The 18,756-nt window shown below is 42.9% G+C and overlaps 1 protein-coding gene across 1 annotated transcript in view; it reads right to left on the bottom strand.

Annotated features, from left to right (window-relative positions):
* Positions 1-5,402, bottom strand: part of ESR1 (estrogen receptor 1) — a 285,291-nt gene extending 279,889 nt beyond the window's left edge. The window contains exon 1 of the mRNA XM_084623937.1: positions 5,291-5,402. The gene's annotated coding sequence lies outside the window, so the exon portion shown is untranslated. The remainder of the gene's footprint in view (positions 1-5,290) is intronic.
* Positions 5,403-18,756: the final 13,354 nt, after the last annotated feature.

The raw sequence follows: 18,756 nt of genomic DNA, 5'->3' as shown, positions 1-18,756 counted from the left end.
CTGGTCTACAAGGTCACTACTATCTCCTACTCATGATGACTCATTTCTACTACTACACATGTAAGAAATAAGCCAAACTATTAATGGCTAGATAGAGAGGCAGTTGGTGGAAAGAAACTTTCATTACATGTTTTATCTCTTTTCTCTACCAATCATCTGTTGCTTGTCTTCTGTAAGATCTTAGGAGATGGGCCTGAGGATTTTTAATACATTTGAACAACATTTCACAATACAAATAAATAATCATAACCAAAAAAGGCATCAGGTCACAGAGCAGAAAAGTGAATGGCCCTCTCTGAATGTCTGTCACACAACTGCACAAATTTTGAGGCACCTTTTTACCAGAAAGATATTGATATGTTGGCGGGAGTTCAGAGAGGAGAAGCAAAAATCAACATGTAGCTGTAGAGTCTGACCTATGAGGAAAGATTAAAAGAACTGCATAAGTATAGCTTGGCTAAGCGATGACTAAGAGTCAACAGTTTAAATATAGAAAGTGTACCAAGGAGGGAAATGAATTATTTTGTGTAGCGTACAGAAGCATGAGTAGGAATAATTGTATGAAATTTAAATAAAGAAAAAAGCTATGATAAAGCCATATCTTGAATGAAAATCTTCCTGACTGTGAGATCTATTAGGTTGGGAATAATATTCTAGAAGATGTGGTGAAAAGCTTAGAGCTTTTAAAATGACTGGGCAAGACACTAAAAATTGTACTCAAAGGAACAATCCTACACTTGCCTGGAGAGGGACTCAATGATCTAATAAGTCTATCTATCTTTAACTTCTATGGTGCTGTTCCCTAAAGTACTATTTTAACCCCTGCTGCAGAAATCAGCCTTAATACTAGTGTTATTAGGATCCAAAGTGTATTAAAATCCATACTTCATGGATTATTAAAACATAACTTGTATTTCCTCCCCCCCCCACCCCGTTTTTATGAAGCATGAGATTGCTTATACAGTGGACAAATAATTTGAGTTCTATTGTGTATCCTTTACTACTTCCAAAGTTCAGTGGTGTATGCTTGAAAGCTCCCACATCCTCCATCTTGAATTCTGTCTTGAGTCCAGAATTCAAGGATTGTAACCTGCTGCCCAAATTCTGTCCAGATGTTCCACCTGATGAACACTTATTCTTTCATCTTTGCCATGTAAATAGTCCCTTCTGATCATTCTTGATGTCTGATAGGGCAGAAAGAAGCTGTTCCTCTGAATGATTTGAACTCCTCCATCTGTGGTATTGCAGATGGAGGCAACGTATCCCTTTGCAATTGCTTTTTTAAGAATTTCTCTATGTAACTCCTCTCTACCTGCCACCGATCTCAGCTAAAGACAAGCACTTCAAAATGCTGTCTACTTTCCAAGGCCTAACCACAGATGTCACACTGGATGCTATTGCCCTGACTAGAGTTCTTCCATTGGTATACCACCCATAAATGTACCTGCTAAAGAAGATTTGTTAATGACTGGCTTGAATTCCCCAATCTTATTCAGAAAATTGATCTGAATATTGTCACATTCTTCCAGCATACCAAAATATATTTAAGATACTGTTGATTGTCAAGTTACAGAAAATTCTACGTTGTTTATTTTTAAATTAAGCTCGCCTTTCTCTATTTACTTTTGTTTTTTCAGTCTTCTTGATTTAGTAAGAACAGTTTCCTTTACCACCCTCTTGTTCATTGCATCTATCTAATCTAGGGGAATAGACTGGTATACATGCATGTATATAATAGACTGAGCCAGCTGACTCTGGTTTAGAATTTTTGCCCTTTCTTTGAAAAAAAATTGCAGAGTGTACTGGAGCAGGAATTTTTTCTTTCTGGCTTCTTTTTATCTTCTGTATATTTCTCTGATTTCTTATTACTGTTTTTTTAACAACACAAAATGAACTCTGATTTTTGCACCTGAGCTAAACTTTTCAACTTCCCGGATCACAGATATGGTTTTCACTAAATCACTGTGACTATGTTCACTGTGTTATATTTCAGTTAATGACTATCCATGATTAGCTGACAACTGTGTGTTCCGGCATATCTGCTTAGAATGGGTTTAAATAAAGTCTGATAATAAAGTAGTCAATTGAAATGGCACAGGAAGTAAAATACCTGTTTCCCTCACAAATGAAAAAGTAATCTGATTCGGAACCTCCTATGGAATTGCAGTACAGGTAGAGTACTGCCTTGGTATTCATACCACATAAGATAAAATTTGCACTTGGCTCTGGTTTGTAAGGTTTCAGAATTGCCACTCACCATATGCTTCCCTGCTGGGGCATTAGTAAATTAACATTAGTCACACTTTGCAGTTCCATGTTGCCTTTCATTGAGAACTCATCTGAGAGGTAGTTATTAAACTTAGTTGACGTATAGGGAAACTGAAGTAACTAGCCTGAGGACCCCTAGCATAGACGTGGCAGAGCGGAAATAAAAGCCAGAAGTCATGATTCCTAGTCATGTGCTTTTACCACTAGGAAACACTCCTTTCCTGTGTTCTTTTGCTTGAAAAGCTGGAATTTTGCCTGTTTGTTTCTTTGCTGATTCAGTCTGTTCCTGGAGTACAAAGGGGGAGAATAACCTCTTTCTGCAGCTCCTGTTCTGAATCCAAAATTTCTAAATTGCTAGCTGTGCTAAGTGGAGCTTAGCACATAGCCAACAGAATTTGCTCTCAGGAATGGGCATCATAATTGCAAATTTGTTTCAATTTTAACAACATTTTCGGTTGCTTTTGGCTTTTTTCCTTTCTCTATCGTTATAATAAGCATGTGGGAACACCAGCTGCTGAGCGTGCTTACAAAATAATAACAATTCCCCTTCCTCCCCAAATCATACACTTTCAGTGCTCTCATTTCAGGATTTACATTAATTGTGCAAGCAGGAAAAAATAAACAACAACTGTTGTCTCTTATGGAGGCAAAACCTATGGTAGGGCCTTAACTATGACAGGTGTGGACTACATCTCTGTTGCAAACTGGTGGATTTTATGATGAGTGAGATTATCTTCCTCTTTGTGTCCAAGCTGTAAACCCAAGGTAAAAAGATACTATTTGTTAGAACTTCTCTCCTCTGTGTGGCTCTTTTTGTGCTGGGTGAGCAATGGTAGAAATTTCTAGCCTCAGCTGACACAAACTGTCCATCAAAGATTTACTTTTTGACAAAGCATTTGGCTCCCCAGAGGCGTTTCTTCCTGGCCCTGTCATAGTAAAAACAGCAGTGACACAAAAAATGCTGAAGAAGTGTGGTAGTTTGTGAAATGGAAATGGAAGTTTTCCCATTTGGGACATGTCTACCTCTCATTCTGTGCTCAGGAAATGAGAAGACATTGGTAGAAGCAAACTAGAATGGTTACTCAGCCTCAGTACAGTTCGGTCTCTAGACTAACTGAAAAACTACCCAAATTCACTATCCTTCATCCAGCAGACTCAGCATGGAAAACAAGCCAGATAGCTACCAATACATTATAATTTACATTTGGCGTGAGAGATCAGGCAGGGAGAAAGGAAAACTTTGTGAACCCTGAATAGAAATACCATATTTAAGTATTCATTTTGAAGTAGCAAGAACGGGGAGATCTATCCACTTGCCTTTCTTGAAGTTCCTGTTCAGCTTGTACTTGCATGGATAAAATTTTAAATGTTACAGATTCCACCCACAAGAGTGTATTCAGAGTACTATCTGCATTTTTGTCTCTTTAGTGGTCTTTTTCTGTTTCCTTGTGTTTGACATGGAAAATGAGCCCTGCTGCTTCCAACTTGTGGTTTGTGCATGTTGCCTAGGGGAGATGCAACTTCACTTTAGAACACTGGAAAAGAAAACTGCGTGGAAATATTGCAGTGGCCAGGTAGTTTCTGATGAAGCAAAGTGAACTCCTGTTAGGGTGGCTTAAATGTGGTTGCCTTTTTCTAGTACCCGCAGCAAAGCCATTTATTGCAATGAAGTATTCAGTCCTCTTTGCCATGGTTGCTGCAACTGTTTGAAACAGCCCCTACTTGGCAGCTGGCCAGCGTGCAAACATGAAGCTGAGAGAGTCTTAGGATGTTATAGTGAGCTAGCACTCTTACTGGAGACTACAGAGTGAGGCTCCCCATCACCAATCCTGCAGTCCTCCCACTTCATTCTAAATGACAAGCCTATGAACAAATGATGTGTGTCAATGTAACTGTATGAATAAGGTTTAGGGTGAGGTACAGTATGCAGAATGTATGAATAAAGATTTAGGTAAATATTTAGAACCAGTTGTTTAGACACCCAGAAATGTTTACTCCCTCAAACAGATGTTAGAAAATGAAATAAAACTGTATACAGACACCCCAATTCTAGGGGGAAAAGTTCTCATTTAAAAGTGCTTTAGTTTAATGCTGATCCTGTGCTTACAATCCAAAGCCTCCCTTCTCTTACTGAAAAGCAGGATAATACATTTTAAAAGGGGTGGTCTATCCCTGCATCTCTGTCATTCTGTCTGGCAGTTACACACTGTATACAACCATACAAAACATACAAAACCATAAAAAAAACACCACAGTCTTCATGGGATCATCTGTTAAGTAACCTCCTTCCCAGAGTTATCCTGCAATCCAGTAACTCCCACATTTGAAGCCATTTGAATTTTGGCGGTCCAGCAAATAAGTTCCACAACATTCCAAGCTAAAATTTGTGAGCTTGGATGGGTGAAGCTACGGTGATGATCTGTTTGCTGCTGCACAAAATTTTCTAAGTCAACAAACATTTTCTGAAAGACATCTCTCTAAACCTAAAGGCAACTGTATTTACTTTGTAGCTGACAAATATTTACTTGAACTCACATGAATGTACTCAATATGTACACTGTGAATCCATATACTAGTTACCACAAATTTAATAGGGTACAGGATCCTCTTTAGCTCAAATATTCTCCTTCAAGCCCATGCATAATAAACTGAACTAAGACCTGTGTGATGCCAACAGGTATTCCTACATTGTGGCACTTCATACGCAGGAAGCTGGGTGCAATATATATTGCCTGACGTGCAGAGGACAGGCTGTCATCACTGCTCTGCGAAAAGGACACCCTTTTAACACTACAGCTCAGCTCATTACTGTCCCAGATGTCAGTTTTCACTGCAGCAGGTTTAGTCAGAATCCCTTCGATCGGCTCTCATAAACCCACATTGTAAAATGCACGGCGGATGCATGTACTAACATGGAAGAAGATACACCTAGCCACTGTATATATACACAAACGCGTGGGCTAAAGTTACCATAAATATAAATCAAGACATAAATGACCAAGAAACAAATAAGATTACCTACTTTCACAGGAGCGTACGACTTGCAATCCGCCTTCTTATTTTAAAGCAAAAATGAAGCGGATGAAATATTACAATTTCATGCCCATTGAATGGCTTCTGTGCATGTGTGCCTGTATTTTCAGCTGTGACAAGATCCGTTTACTGGCAGTAACCAGGAGGCTGATATGACCATGAAATGAGGAAACTCAGTGACTGAAAAATAAAGTACTAGCACCACCATTCGCCTAGGGATGGAAAAACTATCATAAACCTTACAGGCCCCTTTGGATCATGTCTCTACACTGTAAGCATGATTTTAACTTACTTACCATTGCTCTTATTGGAGATGTTTGATGAAGATACATTGTCAGCATTATTAATTTGCCAGGAAAATCTTAATGGAGTCCAGATGATTTTCTCTCCCTGTGCTATAAATCTTGGAGATGTTTTAAACCATTTTGAGCTGGGTTTCTTAGAAACATATTAGTTGGACAAAAAAATAATAAAATATACGGGGGTAAGCATACGTTGGAAAAGAAACATATGCAAAATGTTGGTAAATATGTGCAGAACCGGAACAGGAGATTCATGTGCTCCATTAAGGAACAGGGTTTTTATTGCCCATTCATTGCCCTCCGCCCTTTTACCGCTAAGTAGTTGGGTACTTGTCTGAAGTGGCCCTGGAAGGGATTAGTTTCCCACTGACTCTTAAGCCCTTCACCTCTGTCACATGATCTTTCCATTTCTGCCTGGTGTTTGCTGGAGCAATTTAAGTTTGCCTCTGACTCTGAGGTAGAAAATGAGCTAAAAATATAATTTAAAGGGACATTCTCCAGTTAAAAATCATATTTGTTAAAAAATAAATTTGATATCTGTGTTACAAACTGCAACTTAAGACTTTCAGCATTGAAATACTTTGTTAAAATCTAACTTTTGGCAATCTATGCTGTTTGCTGACTTACTGCATTTCACTCAGCTTGGGGAATGAAAAACAACAAACCAGTCACTTTAACATTTGTTTATAGCCAATTTCAAATCAATTTCGCTTTCTGGTTCTCATGAAATCCAACAGTACTGCAACTGTTAGGCTGCAAAAACTGCAGAGGAATGTTTAAATGCATAAAACTGTCTAAATGATTTTTTTTTAATCCATGAAAGCATTTCTATTGAGCTTATGTCTTGTTCAAAGTTTTTTTACCAAAACCTAGTATGGGGGCCTAAATTACCTAACAAAATCTATTTCATAGTGTTATTAAAAATGAATTTGTAAATTCCTTTCCAGGCCCTGTCCTCCCTGCAAAAAACCCATAATATAGAGGTGTTGAAAACATTCATTACTTTCACCAGATTTTGATTTTGAAAGGGGAAGGCTGAGCTTGGTCCTATGTTGATGGCCACATTAGAAAAGCATAAACAGATAATATACAGTGGATATAAACATGATGAAAAAGAAGAAAAGGAGGGTCCAAATTTTTACAAAGACAGGCTCTTTGGGCTGGATGGCCTTTTCCAGCTCCTAACATTTTCTAACCTTTTAGCCAACGTTTATGGTTTCACAGACTCAGAAGTGTTAGAAATGGCACAGAATGCCATTGGCTCATCTAATCTATCTCTTTACTACTGCCAGACTGCTGCCTATTGTATATTTACTAGTGCTTTCTCCACTGCCATTTTAAAAGTTCCTAAAAAACAGAGTTTCCACTATTTGCCTTGGGAGATTATTCCACATTCTAATAGACCTCAATGTCCAGAACTTTGTCCTGAAATTTAGCCTATATTTTCTATTTTTCATCCTATCCTATTACTTCTAGTTCTATGCACTAAACATTGATTCTTCCTCCTTGGGATTTGTGGCTTTCAGAATACACTCAGACCACATTCTTCAGCTATTTACACAAATTCACAACCTCGCCGGCGCTATGCTGACTGAACTATGCATGTGTGAACTCTTAAACTTTCCCTAATCTCTCTAGTCCCTTCATCATTTTTATCAGCATTTCTCTGCCCAAAACTCAGTGCAGTACATTTCAGGTGTGGCCCCATGTCTAGAAAGGATTTATTACCCCCCCACTCATACAGCACACATTTGAATTGACCTTTTTGGTGCCATAATGCATTTTTTGCTCATGTTTCTTTTTTTTAATTTTACAAGGCCCCACTGAATCACTTTCCAAATACTACTTCTTTCCCACTTTGTAGAAGAAAACCAGTCCTAACAGACTGTTATGACTCCATCTACCGCGGAAGGGACAAGGATGAAGAAAGCTAAGAGTCAGAATAAAATGCACAGGACCCCTCTTAAAATACTCTTCACGCCTCAGTCCTCTCATCTTCCTATTCCATCGCCAACCCAGACAGGGATATGAGGATAGAGGAAAACTGAATGGTGAATTATATTAAGTCAGAGGAAGGCAACAAGTTAAATTCTCTGCTTAGAGATGGGGAAGATCTGTGAGTCAGGGGTCTGCATATTATTGCCTTCCCTCTAAGAATCTGGCTTCTGGCTCTGTCCTGAATCAATCCTCCTTAGAACAGGGAGAAACATAGTCCTGCAATGTTGACTTGAAGGGCAGCATGCCTGTCATTTGGACCAAGCAACAGCCCTTCTCTTGCCTAATTTGTATCATGTGGAGTATTGCAATGAGTAAGTGGAGCCAGAATGAGTTGGACCAGCCAGTACCCATGCAGCCTTCATAGGCTGGGTTGTGCTGGGTGCCATGGTGAAAGAGGAGGAGCCATGTAGACCAGCCAGATATGTTTCTCCAGCCTCTGGATGAGCCCTGCAGGAAGCTGCGGTGTGCGAGATGGAGCCTGCACACCAACCTGAAGCCCTTTTCCCTCAGCTGAGAGGGGCAGTGGAAGTTGGAGCCCACAGTCCAGCCCTTTTCGCTCCACCTGTACAACCCTGATAAGCAGCAGAGCCTCTGGACAAACATGCAGCAAAGAGCCTTCCACTGGGCTCTGTGGAAGGGCATGGTAAGAGGTAGATTCCAATCCCTCCAAAATTCTCCCTCCCTCACCTAGCTGTGTGGTTTAAAGAGAGCTTGTGCTTTAGCTTACTGTTCTCTAGAGAGAGCCTCCAGCTTGCTGGGCCATCCACCCAATTTTGTTGGGGTTTAGAGCTTATCCCAAATTAACATCCCACTCCTCCTGCAGGAGGGCAGCAGGTGAGAAGAGACAGAAGCTGGTGGTGAACAAAGCAGAGGCTTCTGTCTCTAGTCTGGCATCTTTCAAAGCACTTTAAATGAAAAAATACATTTTCCTCCAGTAGACTTTAGCTCCATAGATTCTATTCTTTCAGTGCTCCTGTAAAATATCACTGTGCATTAAACACAGAAAAGAACAATATTGTTGGTATGAATCGTGTCTTTGTACCTTTGGCTAGCACTCCACAAACAGTAAAACTATATTCCCAGAATAATTCTCTCTCTTCCTGGCTTCTGCAGGCACAACAGAAACACCCTTCTGATTTATGCATTTTTCATCAGCATTGAAACAGATCATTTCCCAGCTGAGTCGATTTGCCATCCCCACAGTGACTCTTCCCACAGCTTATGTCTCAGCTCTCTCTGCTACTAGCCCTACAGAGTCTGCACCCTGAGCCAACAATTGCCCCTCATTTGATTCCAGTGACCTTTCAGAGGGTTTGGATGGTCCAAATGCTCCTGATTTGCCTAGGTTCTTGGGGTACTACTATTAACTAGTGCCTGGTTTTGAACCTTCTGTAGGGTTCCTGGCCTTGGACCTCCCATTTTCTGACCCTCTTTCCCTAGGACTCAGGGCTTCTAATGCTGAATAAGATTGGATGGCTTTTGTCAGACCCATCCGTAAGATCTCAGGTGCTTTCTCCTCTCTTTGGTATCTGGGAAGCAACAGCAGGGATGGCAGTGTGCCAGCCCCGGCAAGGAAAGCAATTCTAGCCCCCTGATGGAGCCAATCTGGCCATGATGGGAGAAGCTCATACAAATTTCAACCCCGCCTACTGCGGGAAACCCATCTCTGATTGGCTGCTTTCCCCACTTCCCTACTTCCTGGAGAAGAGCAGCCAGTCAGAACTGCTGTAGGAAGCAGGCAGAGCCCCCTCTCCTCAGGAGCTGGCACCATTCTCCCAGGAGGGGCAGGGGAAGGAGGAATGAGCCCAGCCACTCAGGGCAACTGTAGCTCCTTAACCTCTACACCTTCCCAGTCAGGCAACACCAGGCCTGGGAAGGGAGAGAGTGAGTAAATAATCCCTGGAATGGCAGGAGGAGCAGAGGTGCAGCTCTGAGGCAGGGACAGATCTGGGGCTGGCAGGCAGAATTAATTGCAGGGCTCTGGAGTGGCAGATGTGGAGATGGGATGTGCATAATTAATTAATTATAATTTTGAGGTTTGGGGTCCACACCCTCAAGCAGCCAGCAAGAGTGGCAGGAGTCACATCACCTGACTATAAATGTGGCAAACACATACACACACTGTGGATGGGCAGGGACAGTTCAAAAATCCAAAGACAGCCCAAAAAGCATGATGTAATCTTTAAAATAAAAGAGTTTCCTGATTTTTCGGGGGGGTCTGATCCATGATTTTTGAACTTCTGAGCCTGGCAATACTGGTGTAGGTCGATAGAAAAATTAATGTCCCTACGGTCACCACCTACGATAATTTAGTTTTGTCTGAAACGTAACTGGGTGCATAGCGTTCAACTCTCTCTACCCTAGTGCTGGAGTCCCAGAGATCATAGGGCACAGCAAGAGCTGCCCACATTAAGGGAAAGAGAAGCCAACATGAACATCCTTCCTTTTGCTGACTTGGACTTTTAGGGAGAAGGTGGGAGATGAGGAAAGAGAGGGCAGGATTATATTAACTCCTGACTCATCCTGCAGGAAGGCAGCAGGGAGCAGAGATAAAAAGCAGGTGGTGACTAAACAAGAGACTTCCAGCGTTGCCAGAGTGGAGCCTTTGAAAGCACTTTAAAGAGAAAAATCTATTTTTCTGCAATGGATGCCAGTTTCAGGCACATTATTCTTCTAGCACCACAGAAAAATATCAGTACACATTAAACACAAAAAAGGAAAATACTGTCAGTTTATACCAGCTTGTGTTCCTTTGGGTGACACCCTAGAAACAGTTAAATCTTTTCCTAAAATAATCCTGACAATTGCTGGGGATGCTGCTGCACAAACAAGAACATAAACAAAAAAAATCCATACTCATTTCCAATTTCATAAGTAGCACAGTTAGAAATCGAAACAAACAAAAAGGCAACATTTACCAAGTGAAAAAGAATCTCCATGGTCAAGTTTCTCTAACCAGTACTGTGTCTGTAATTGTACAATTAATAATTATTTACAGCAGGCTTTTTACTTACCATATACTCTTGCTTTAAGTGATTACTGTACCACTGAGTTTCTTTGGACTCTACTTTTTCCATCATATCACTCTAGATTTCTTTCGACTAATATTTCTTTAGTCTATTTCTATAGACTCTCCTGGGTTTCTTAGTCTATTCTACTGTTGATGCACATATGTAATTCCCATTACAGGGAGTAATGTGTATTGACCAGTGGTAGAATAAGCCTCTGAGTTTTATAACCTTACAGAAAACAGAGGGTTTGGGGGAAGAGGAGTAGTTTGCATTTGTTTTAAGGGGAGAATACTCAGTTCTGGTTCCTTTGCTCTGCATAACTTCCATTTATTATAATAGAATTTACGTGCACATACCAAGAAGGAACTAAATGACCCTACATGTGCTTCACAGACCATAACATCATTTCAAGGTGTTTCAGATAAATGTATGTTTCTGTTACCTTGGATGAAATATTTGTAAAGGGAATATGTATATTAAAAGGCATATCCAATAATAAAGGATTAATATATCATAGAATTATAGAATATCAGGGTTGGAAGGGACCTCAGGAGGTCATCTAGTCCAACCCCCTGCTCAAAGAAGGACCAATCCCCAACTAAATCATCCCAGCCATGGTTTTGTCAAGCCTGACCTTAAAAACTTCAAAGGAAGGAGATTCCACCACCTCCCTAAGTAACACATTCCAGTGCTTCACCACGCTCCCAGTGGAAAAGTTTTTCCTAATATCCAACCGAAACCTCCCCCACTGCAACTTGAGACCATTACTCCTTGTTCTGTCATCTGCTACCACTGAGAACAGTCTAGATTCATCCTCTTTGGAACCCCCTTTCAGGTAGTTGAAAGCAGCTATCAAATCCCGCCTCATTCTTCTCTTCCGCAGACTAAACAATCCCAGTTCCCTCAGCCTCTCCTCATAAGTCATGTGTTCCAGTCCCCTAATTATTTTTGTTGCCCTCCGCTGGACGCTTTCCAATTTTTTCACATCCTTCTTGTAGTGTGGGGCCCAAAACTGGACACAGTACTCCAGATGAGGCCTCACCAATGTCGAATAGAGGGGAACAATCACATCCCTCAATCTCCTGGCAATGCCCCTACCTATACATCCCAAAATGCCATTGGCCTTCTTGGCAACAAGGGCACACTGTTGACTCATATCCAGCTTCTCATCCACTGTAACCCCTAGGACCTTTTCTGCAGAACTGCTGCCGAGCCATTCAGTCCCTAGTCTGTAGCGGTGCATGGGATTCTTCCGTCCTAAGTGCAGGACTCTGCACTTGTCCTTGTTGAACCTCATCAGATTTCTTTTGGCCCAATCCTCTAATTTGTCTAGGTCCCTCTCTATCCTATCCCTACCTTCCAGTGTATCTACTTCTCCTCCCAGTTTAGTGTCATCTACAAACTTGCTGAGGCTGCAATCCACGCCATCCTCCAGATCATTAATGAAGATATTGAACAAAACCGGCCACAGGACCGACCCTTGGGGCACTCCGCTTGATACCGGCTGCCAACTAGACATGGAGCCACTGATCACTACCCGTTGAGCCCGACAATCTAGCCAGCTTTCTATCCACCTTAGCGTCCATTCATCCAGCCCATACTTCTTTAACTTGCTGGCAAGAATACTGTGGGAGACCGTGTCAAAAGCTTTGCTAAAGTCAAGGAATAACACGTCCACTGCTTTCCCCTCATCCACAGAGCCAGTTATCTCATCATAGAAGGCAATTAGATTAGTCAGGCATGACTTGCCCTTGGTGAATCCATGCTGACTGTTCCTGATCACTTTCCTCTCCTCTAAGTGCTTCAGAATTGATTCCTTGAGGACCTGCTCCATGATTTTTCCAGGCACTGAGGTGAGGCTGACTGGCCTGTAATTCCCCAGATGCTCCTTCTTCCCTTTTTTAAAGATGAGCACTACATTAGCCTTTTTCCACTCGTCTGGGACCTCCCCCGATCACCATGAGTTTTCAAAGATAATGGCCAATGGCTCTGCAATGACATCCATCAACTCCTTTAGCACTCTCGGATGCAACATATCTGGCCCCATGGACTTGTGCTTGTCCAGCTTTTCTAAATAGTCCCGAACCACTTCTTTCTCCACAGAGGGCTGGTCACCTCCTCCCCATGCTGTGCTGCCCAGTGCAGTAGTCTGGGAGCTGACCTTGTTCGTGAAGACAGAGGCAAAAAAAGCATTGAGTGCATTAGCTTTTTCCACATCCTCTGTCACTAGGTTGCCTCCCTCATTCAGTAAGGGGCCCACACTTTCCTTGACTTTCTTCTTGTTGCTAACATTCCTGAAGAAACCCTTCTTGTTACTCTTAACATCTCTTGCTAGCTGCAACTCCAAGTGTGATTTGGCCTTCCTGATTTCACTCCTGCATGCCTGAGCAATATTTTTGTACTCCTCCCTGGTCATTTGTCCAATCTTCCATTTGTTGTAAGCTTCTTTTTTGTGGTTAAGATCAGCAAGGATTTCACTGTTAAGCCAAGCTGATCGCCTGCCATGTTTACTATTCTTTCTACACATCGAGATGGTTTGACCCTGTAACCTCAATAAGGATTCTTTAAAATACAGCCAGCTCTCCTGGACTCCTTTCCCCCCCATGTTATTCTCCCAGGGGATCCTGCCCATCAGTTCCCTGAGGGAGTCAAAGTCTGCTTTTCTGAAGTCCAGGGTCCGTATTCTGCTGCTCTCCTTTCTTCCTTTTGTCAGGATCCTGAACTCGACCATCTCATGGTCACTGCCTCCCAGGTTCCCATCCACTTTTGCTTCCCCTACTAATTCTTCCCGGTTTGTGAGCAGCAGGTCAAGAAGAGCTCTGCCCCTAGTTGGTTCCTCCAGCATTTGCACCAGGAAATTGTCCCCTACACTTTCCAAAAACTTCCTGGATTGTCTGTGCACCGGTGTATTGCTCTCCCAGCAGATATCAGGATGATTGAAGTCTCCCATGAGAACCAGGGCCTGCGATCTAGTAACTTCCGTGAGTTGCTGGAAGAAAGCCTTGTTCACTTCATCCCCGTAGTCCAGTGGTCTATAGCAGACTCCCACCACGACATCACCCTTGTTCCTCACACTTCTAAACTTAATCCAGAGACACTCAGGTTTTTCTGCAGTTTCATACCGGAGCTCTGAGCAGTCATACTGCTCTCTTACATACAGTGCAACTCCCCCATCTTTTCTGCCCTGCCTGTCCTTCCCGAACAGCTTATATCCATCCATGACAATACTCTAGTCATGTGAGTTATCCCACCAAGTCTCTGTTATTCCAATCACATCATAAGTCCTTGACTGTGCCAGGACTTCCAGTTCTCCCTGATTGTTTCTCAGGCTTCTTGCATTTTTGTATAGGCACTTGAGATAACTCGTTGATCATCCCTCTTTCTCAGTATGAGGCAGGAGCCCTCCCCTCTCGCGCTCTCCTGCTTGTGCTTCCTCCCAGTATCCCACTTACCTCAAGGCTTTGGTCTCCTTCCCCTGGTGAACCTAGTTTAAAGCCCTCCTCACTAGGTTAGCCAGCCTGCTTGCAAAGATGCTCTTCCCTCTCTTCGTTAGGTGGAGCCCGTCCCTGCCTAGCACTCCTCCTTCTTGGAACACCATCCCATGGTCAAAGAATCCAAAGCTGTCTCTCTGACACCACCTGCGTAGCTATTCGTTGACTTCCACGATTCGACGGTCTCTACCCATGTAGTAACATATTCAGCTTGATGTTCACACTGACTTTACTTGGAGTTGAGAGTGCTCAGCTATTTGCATCATGGAAGATATTTGTTCACTGCTATGAGATATGCAATAAGAGCCACATAGAAAAAAAAGATGGTGATGTAAACAGTTACCTGACTTCACATAAATAGACAATTATCTGTACCGTGAGATCATCCAAAGTTACAGTAGACAGTGTACATTATTATTGTTATTCATTTTAGAAGGGATATAAACTCTCATGCTTCAGGGTACAAGCCAACCACTAACTGATGGGGGTTAGAAAGAAACTCCCCTTGTGGACAGGTTAATCCATAGTTGTCCACTATAGTTTTTTGTACCTTCCCTCTCAAGTATTCTACATTGTCCACTGCCTGATATAGGATATTGAACTTCAGGCAGTACTGGTCTGATCCAGTATGGCAAATCCCATGTTCTTATATTCTTATGTCTAGAGGACTAGACAAATTAGGTAGGGATATGACTGTAACCCTTCTGCCCGTCAGAGTTGGCAGCAACAAGGGCCGGGTTCAATATCTAGGGGTTCCATTCCAATAACACAATGCAAACCGGCTCGAGCCCCCACCCAGTGACCTGGGACAAATATATACCACCCCCGCTGGGCGCCTCCAAGAGGCAATACTTCCCCTCTCGCAAGCACATAGTCTGAGTGTAGCAAAAGTCTTTTAATAACAGAGAGAAACAATGTGGCATTATGTTGGGGAAACACCACCAACCGGATTCATAACACAACCCATGAGCAAAAACAACCCCACCCCAGGCAAATTGGGGCATGCCCTTTTCCCTTTGGTTCTTGAGTCCAGCAACCCCAAAAGTCCAATGCCCCAAAAGTCTCTGTCCCTGGTCAGGGCAGCCCCAGAGTTCGAAAGTTTATCGGCGGAGCTTTACCTCCCAACCTGGGTGGAAATGGGACGGGGGTAAGAGGCACCTTACGTGATCTGAAGCTGACCGCCCCATAGCTCCATAGCGGCGCTCCGCTCCGCTCCGCCAGCCGCCCCACAAAACTCCTTCGCGCAGCTGCACTCCGCTCCGCCAGCCGCCCCACGAACTCCTTCGCTCAGCTGCGCTCCGCTCCGCCAGCCGCCCCACGAACTCCTTCGCTCAGCTCCACGGCCCACAAGCAGCTCCTGCCATCCACACACTGCTCCGTGTCGAACTGCTTCGCCAGCCGTCCCGCAAACTGCTCCACAATATATCTTCAGGCTCCCCCACTACTTAACACAACACTCAGTGATTTCAGCGCTTAGGTGAATTCAGCTTATAATAGGGGAGCCCCAGTGCTGGTGCACTGTCAGCCCAAAGTGAGCTCAGCAGCCTATAACTAGACTTCTAATGAAATCAAAATTAGCTCTGATATTCCACAGTGGAGAGAGGAGGAAGTGCAATTAGCATGTAAGGCCCTCACCAAGGGGCCCATGCCACCAAGTATTAATACTTGTCCCCAGCCTCTCTCCATTCACACAGTTTTGGAACCCATGACCCTTGCCTAGCGAGTGCTACTTAGATGATGGTGAATCCCTCCATCGTAACAAAAGGCCACGTACAGTTCCAAGCACAGTTCCCATAATCAGGGTAATAACAATTTATTCTTCCTGCCCCAATAACAGAGACACTGGGGATCCCACAGCAGCCAAAGTGACCATTTGGGCAGCTATGGTCTCATTCTAGGCGTGGTGGGTGTGCCTATGCAAATGAGATCGGCCCCTGAAGTTCTTTTCCACAACTTGCCACACCTCACCACCAGATGTCAGGGTGGAGCTCATCCTGACACTGCTTACATGACCTATGTGAGATTCTCAGAAAAACAAGAGCATAGAAGCAAAAGCAAACTGCTGACATATTTCTCATGCATTATACTAAGGTCAAAATTTGGCCAGCACATGTGCAACTCCCACTGACCTTATCATGGCTTTTGAATGTGTATACAAGGGCAGAATTTGACCTGATTAAAAAAGAGAGAGATTAAGCAACTAACAGATTTGAATGATCCTTCATCCAACATATAGCAGGGTTATGTAGTAATTGTTATATCCCCCTTTTCTCTCTTTCCTTTTGATTTTATTTTCTTAAGATTACCCCCATGTTTGGGCGGTCACAAAATCCAAACATATAACATATCCAAAATCTACTCTTTCCTCTCCATTCCCACTGCTAACCCTCATAAAAACAACATATGGACAAAGTACAGCTAATCCCCTTCATCAGTATATTGGTCCTCTCTTGTCTTGACTACTCCCATCAGCAGGGAGTAGGCCCTTTAAACAGCGGGAAGTAGATGTTACTGGTTTTCTGACTTCTGTGGTATTGTGACATAGGAAGAGTTATGTTATGTTTTAGGATATCTCTACACAGAATGTGTATGTGTTAGCCAAGCCCACTTCTGAGCATCCACCCTGCAGAGCCACATGTGCCCAATAGCAATGTACCCACATCCACAATGGCATTGCAGTTACATTTGTTTGGCACTGGGATTTCTAGCATCTTGCCAAATGGAGCTACTCCAGGAATTGGCTTGCAGTGTATTGTGGGAGAACTCATCTGTCCTTCCTAGACCACTGTGTGGAAGTGGTTTTAGCCTGCCAAAGCCTGCCTATACATTTAGCTTAAGCACTTCTGGCTCTACACTTTCCTCATTTCTGTTCTTTCCATCTGGTACCAAGGCATGGATCCATTGGACGAGCTGCTCCTGCTTGTGGCTGAAGTGTTTATATAGCAGGGTAGACATTCATCCATGAGAATCTGGATGACATTTCAGCAGCAGTTTCTGAACCACGGAAGGAGGTGGCAGGACTACACAAGGGTTTCTTCCATGTCAGACTGGAGAGACCTGATGCTTGCGGTAATCACTGTGGAGTCCCCATCTGTAGAGCAGCACTTCTAGTAGAGGACAACTAGCACAGTGTGGTTGGGTCACATCGTCATGAAGCCCTGGGATGACCAACAACAGCTCCAGAACTTCCACATGAGGAAGGCCACCATTGTGGAGCTATGTAAGAATCATCAATCATCAAGCTCCAGAACACTTGGTTGAGGGAGACCATACCTATCCAGAAGCAAGTTGCAATTGGCATCTGGAAGCTGGCTACCCCAGACTGCTGCAGGTTTGATATTTTATTAAAAGCTTTAGATACAACTTCCTGACTCTTTGTTCTTTTCCAGGTTCTCACACACCAACAGGTTGTGCAACCAAATCAATGTATTAACAAAGCCAAAAGTATGAAAAGAAAAAAATATTAATAAAGCCACTGCAGGCACAGCGGCTGCCTGTTCACAAGTAACTATTTACAAATGTGCAAAGTGAAATGAATGCCAATGTGTACAAAACAGTGAAAAACAGTGCAGATCAGTACAATTAACTGATGTCCAAGTTCCATGGTCAGTCTCACCAGTAAGGAAGCTGGATCTCAGAAGTGTTCTTTCTGTTTTCCTTCCTCTTGGCCTAGTGCACTGACAGTTGCACAGTTGGCTGTACGGTTGTGTGGGTTGGAATGCAGAGGATACATCTGCCCATTCCATTGAGTTGCTCATTCTCCAATCCACTCCAGAGTTGAATTGGATGACCTTTCTTTCCTCATGCTCCTCCTTTGCTTTTTGATACACCCAGTGGTCTCCATCTCGCACCTCACATTACTGAACATCTCCTTTCAGACCCTCTTCCTTTTCCCACGCTGGGTCAGGGTCTTGTCCCCACAAGTCCTGGGTGCAAGTGATGGTGCAGCTGAGGTGGAAGTGCCTGACAAGAGCATAATCTATTTTTTCATTGAAAAAAAAGGAAAGAATCCCTCTACTTTACACAGTGCATCAAGACAAGGGCACAGTCTGAAACTTTTAGCAACCTAGTATGCTTTTATTTCATCTTTCATACATTAGGCTATTCAGAAGCTCCTTCTAGCAACATATCCAGACCAAAGACAAAACCAAGATAAGAACTTCAGATTTATGTAATTAATTAATTAAACATACAAACAAATAAAGTTTTAGGATCTGGTTTGGAGCAGGGGGCTAGAGCAATGAGACCAGGGCCTTGTTACCAGTATTGGTTTCAACATTATTTCAGGCCAGAGAAACCTTAAAGGATATTACTATTTTGAAGATTGTGGACTAGAAGAAGGGACAGATTTTCCAGACTACATGGGGAATTCCATCTATCCATGCAAAGGAGATTTTTTATTCCATAGTGACTGAACAGCATATCAAGGAATGGAGAGGGCTAGTTAGTCACAGAGACAGCTGTTGGAAGTTTGCCTTACCCAGGAATCTCAAAAACTATCTTGGACTTTCTCCTGTATGAAAAGTTCTCAAGCATCACCAGCCAGGCATGAGGAAAAATTTGAGAGAACGTCACTATAAAGCTGGGTGAATTACTATTTTTATAGTGTGCTGGCACTCTGAAAAACAGAAAAAAAATTGTTTGTGTCAAACA

Source organism: Lepidochelys olivacea (assembly GCF_965140295.1).
Source record: "Lepidochelys olivacea isolate rLepOli2 genome assembly, chromosome: 3".
NCBI classification, from domain to species: domain Eukaryota; kingdom Metazoa; phylum Chordata; order Testudines; family Cheloniidae; genus Lepidochelys; species Lepidochelys olivacea.
The sequence above is the reverse complement of the archived record's forward strand: the minus strand, read 5'-3'. Positions and strand labels throughout refer to the sequence as shown.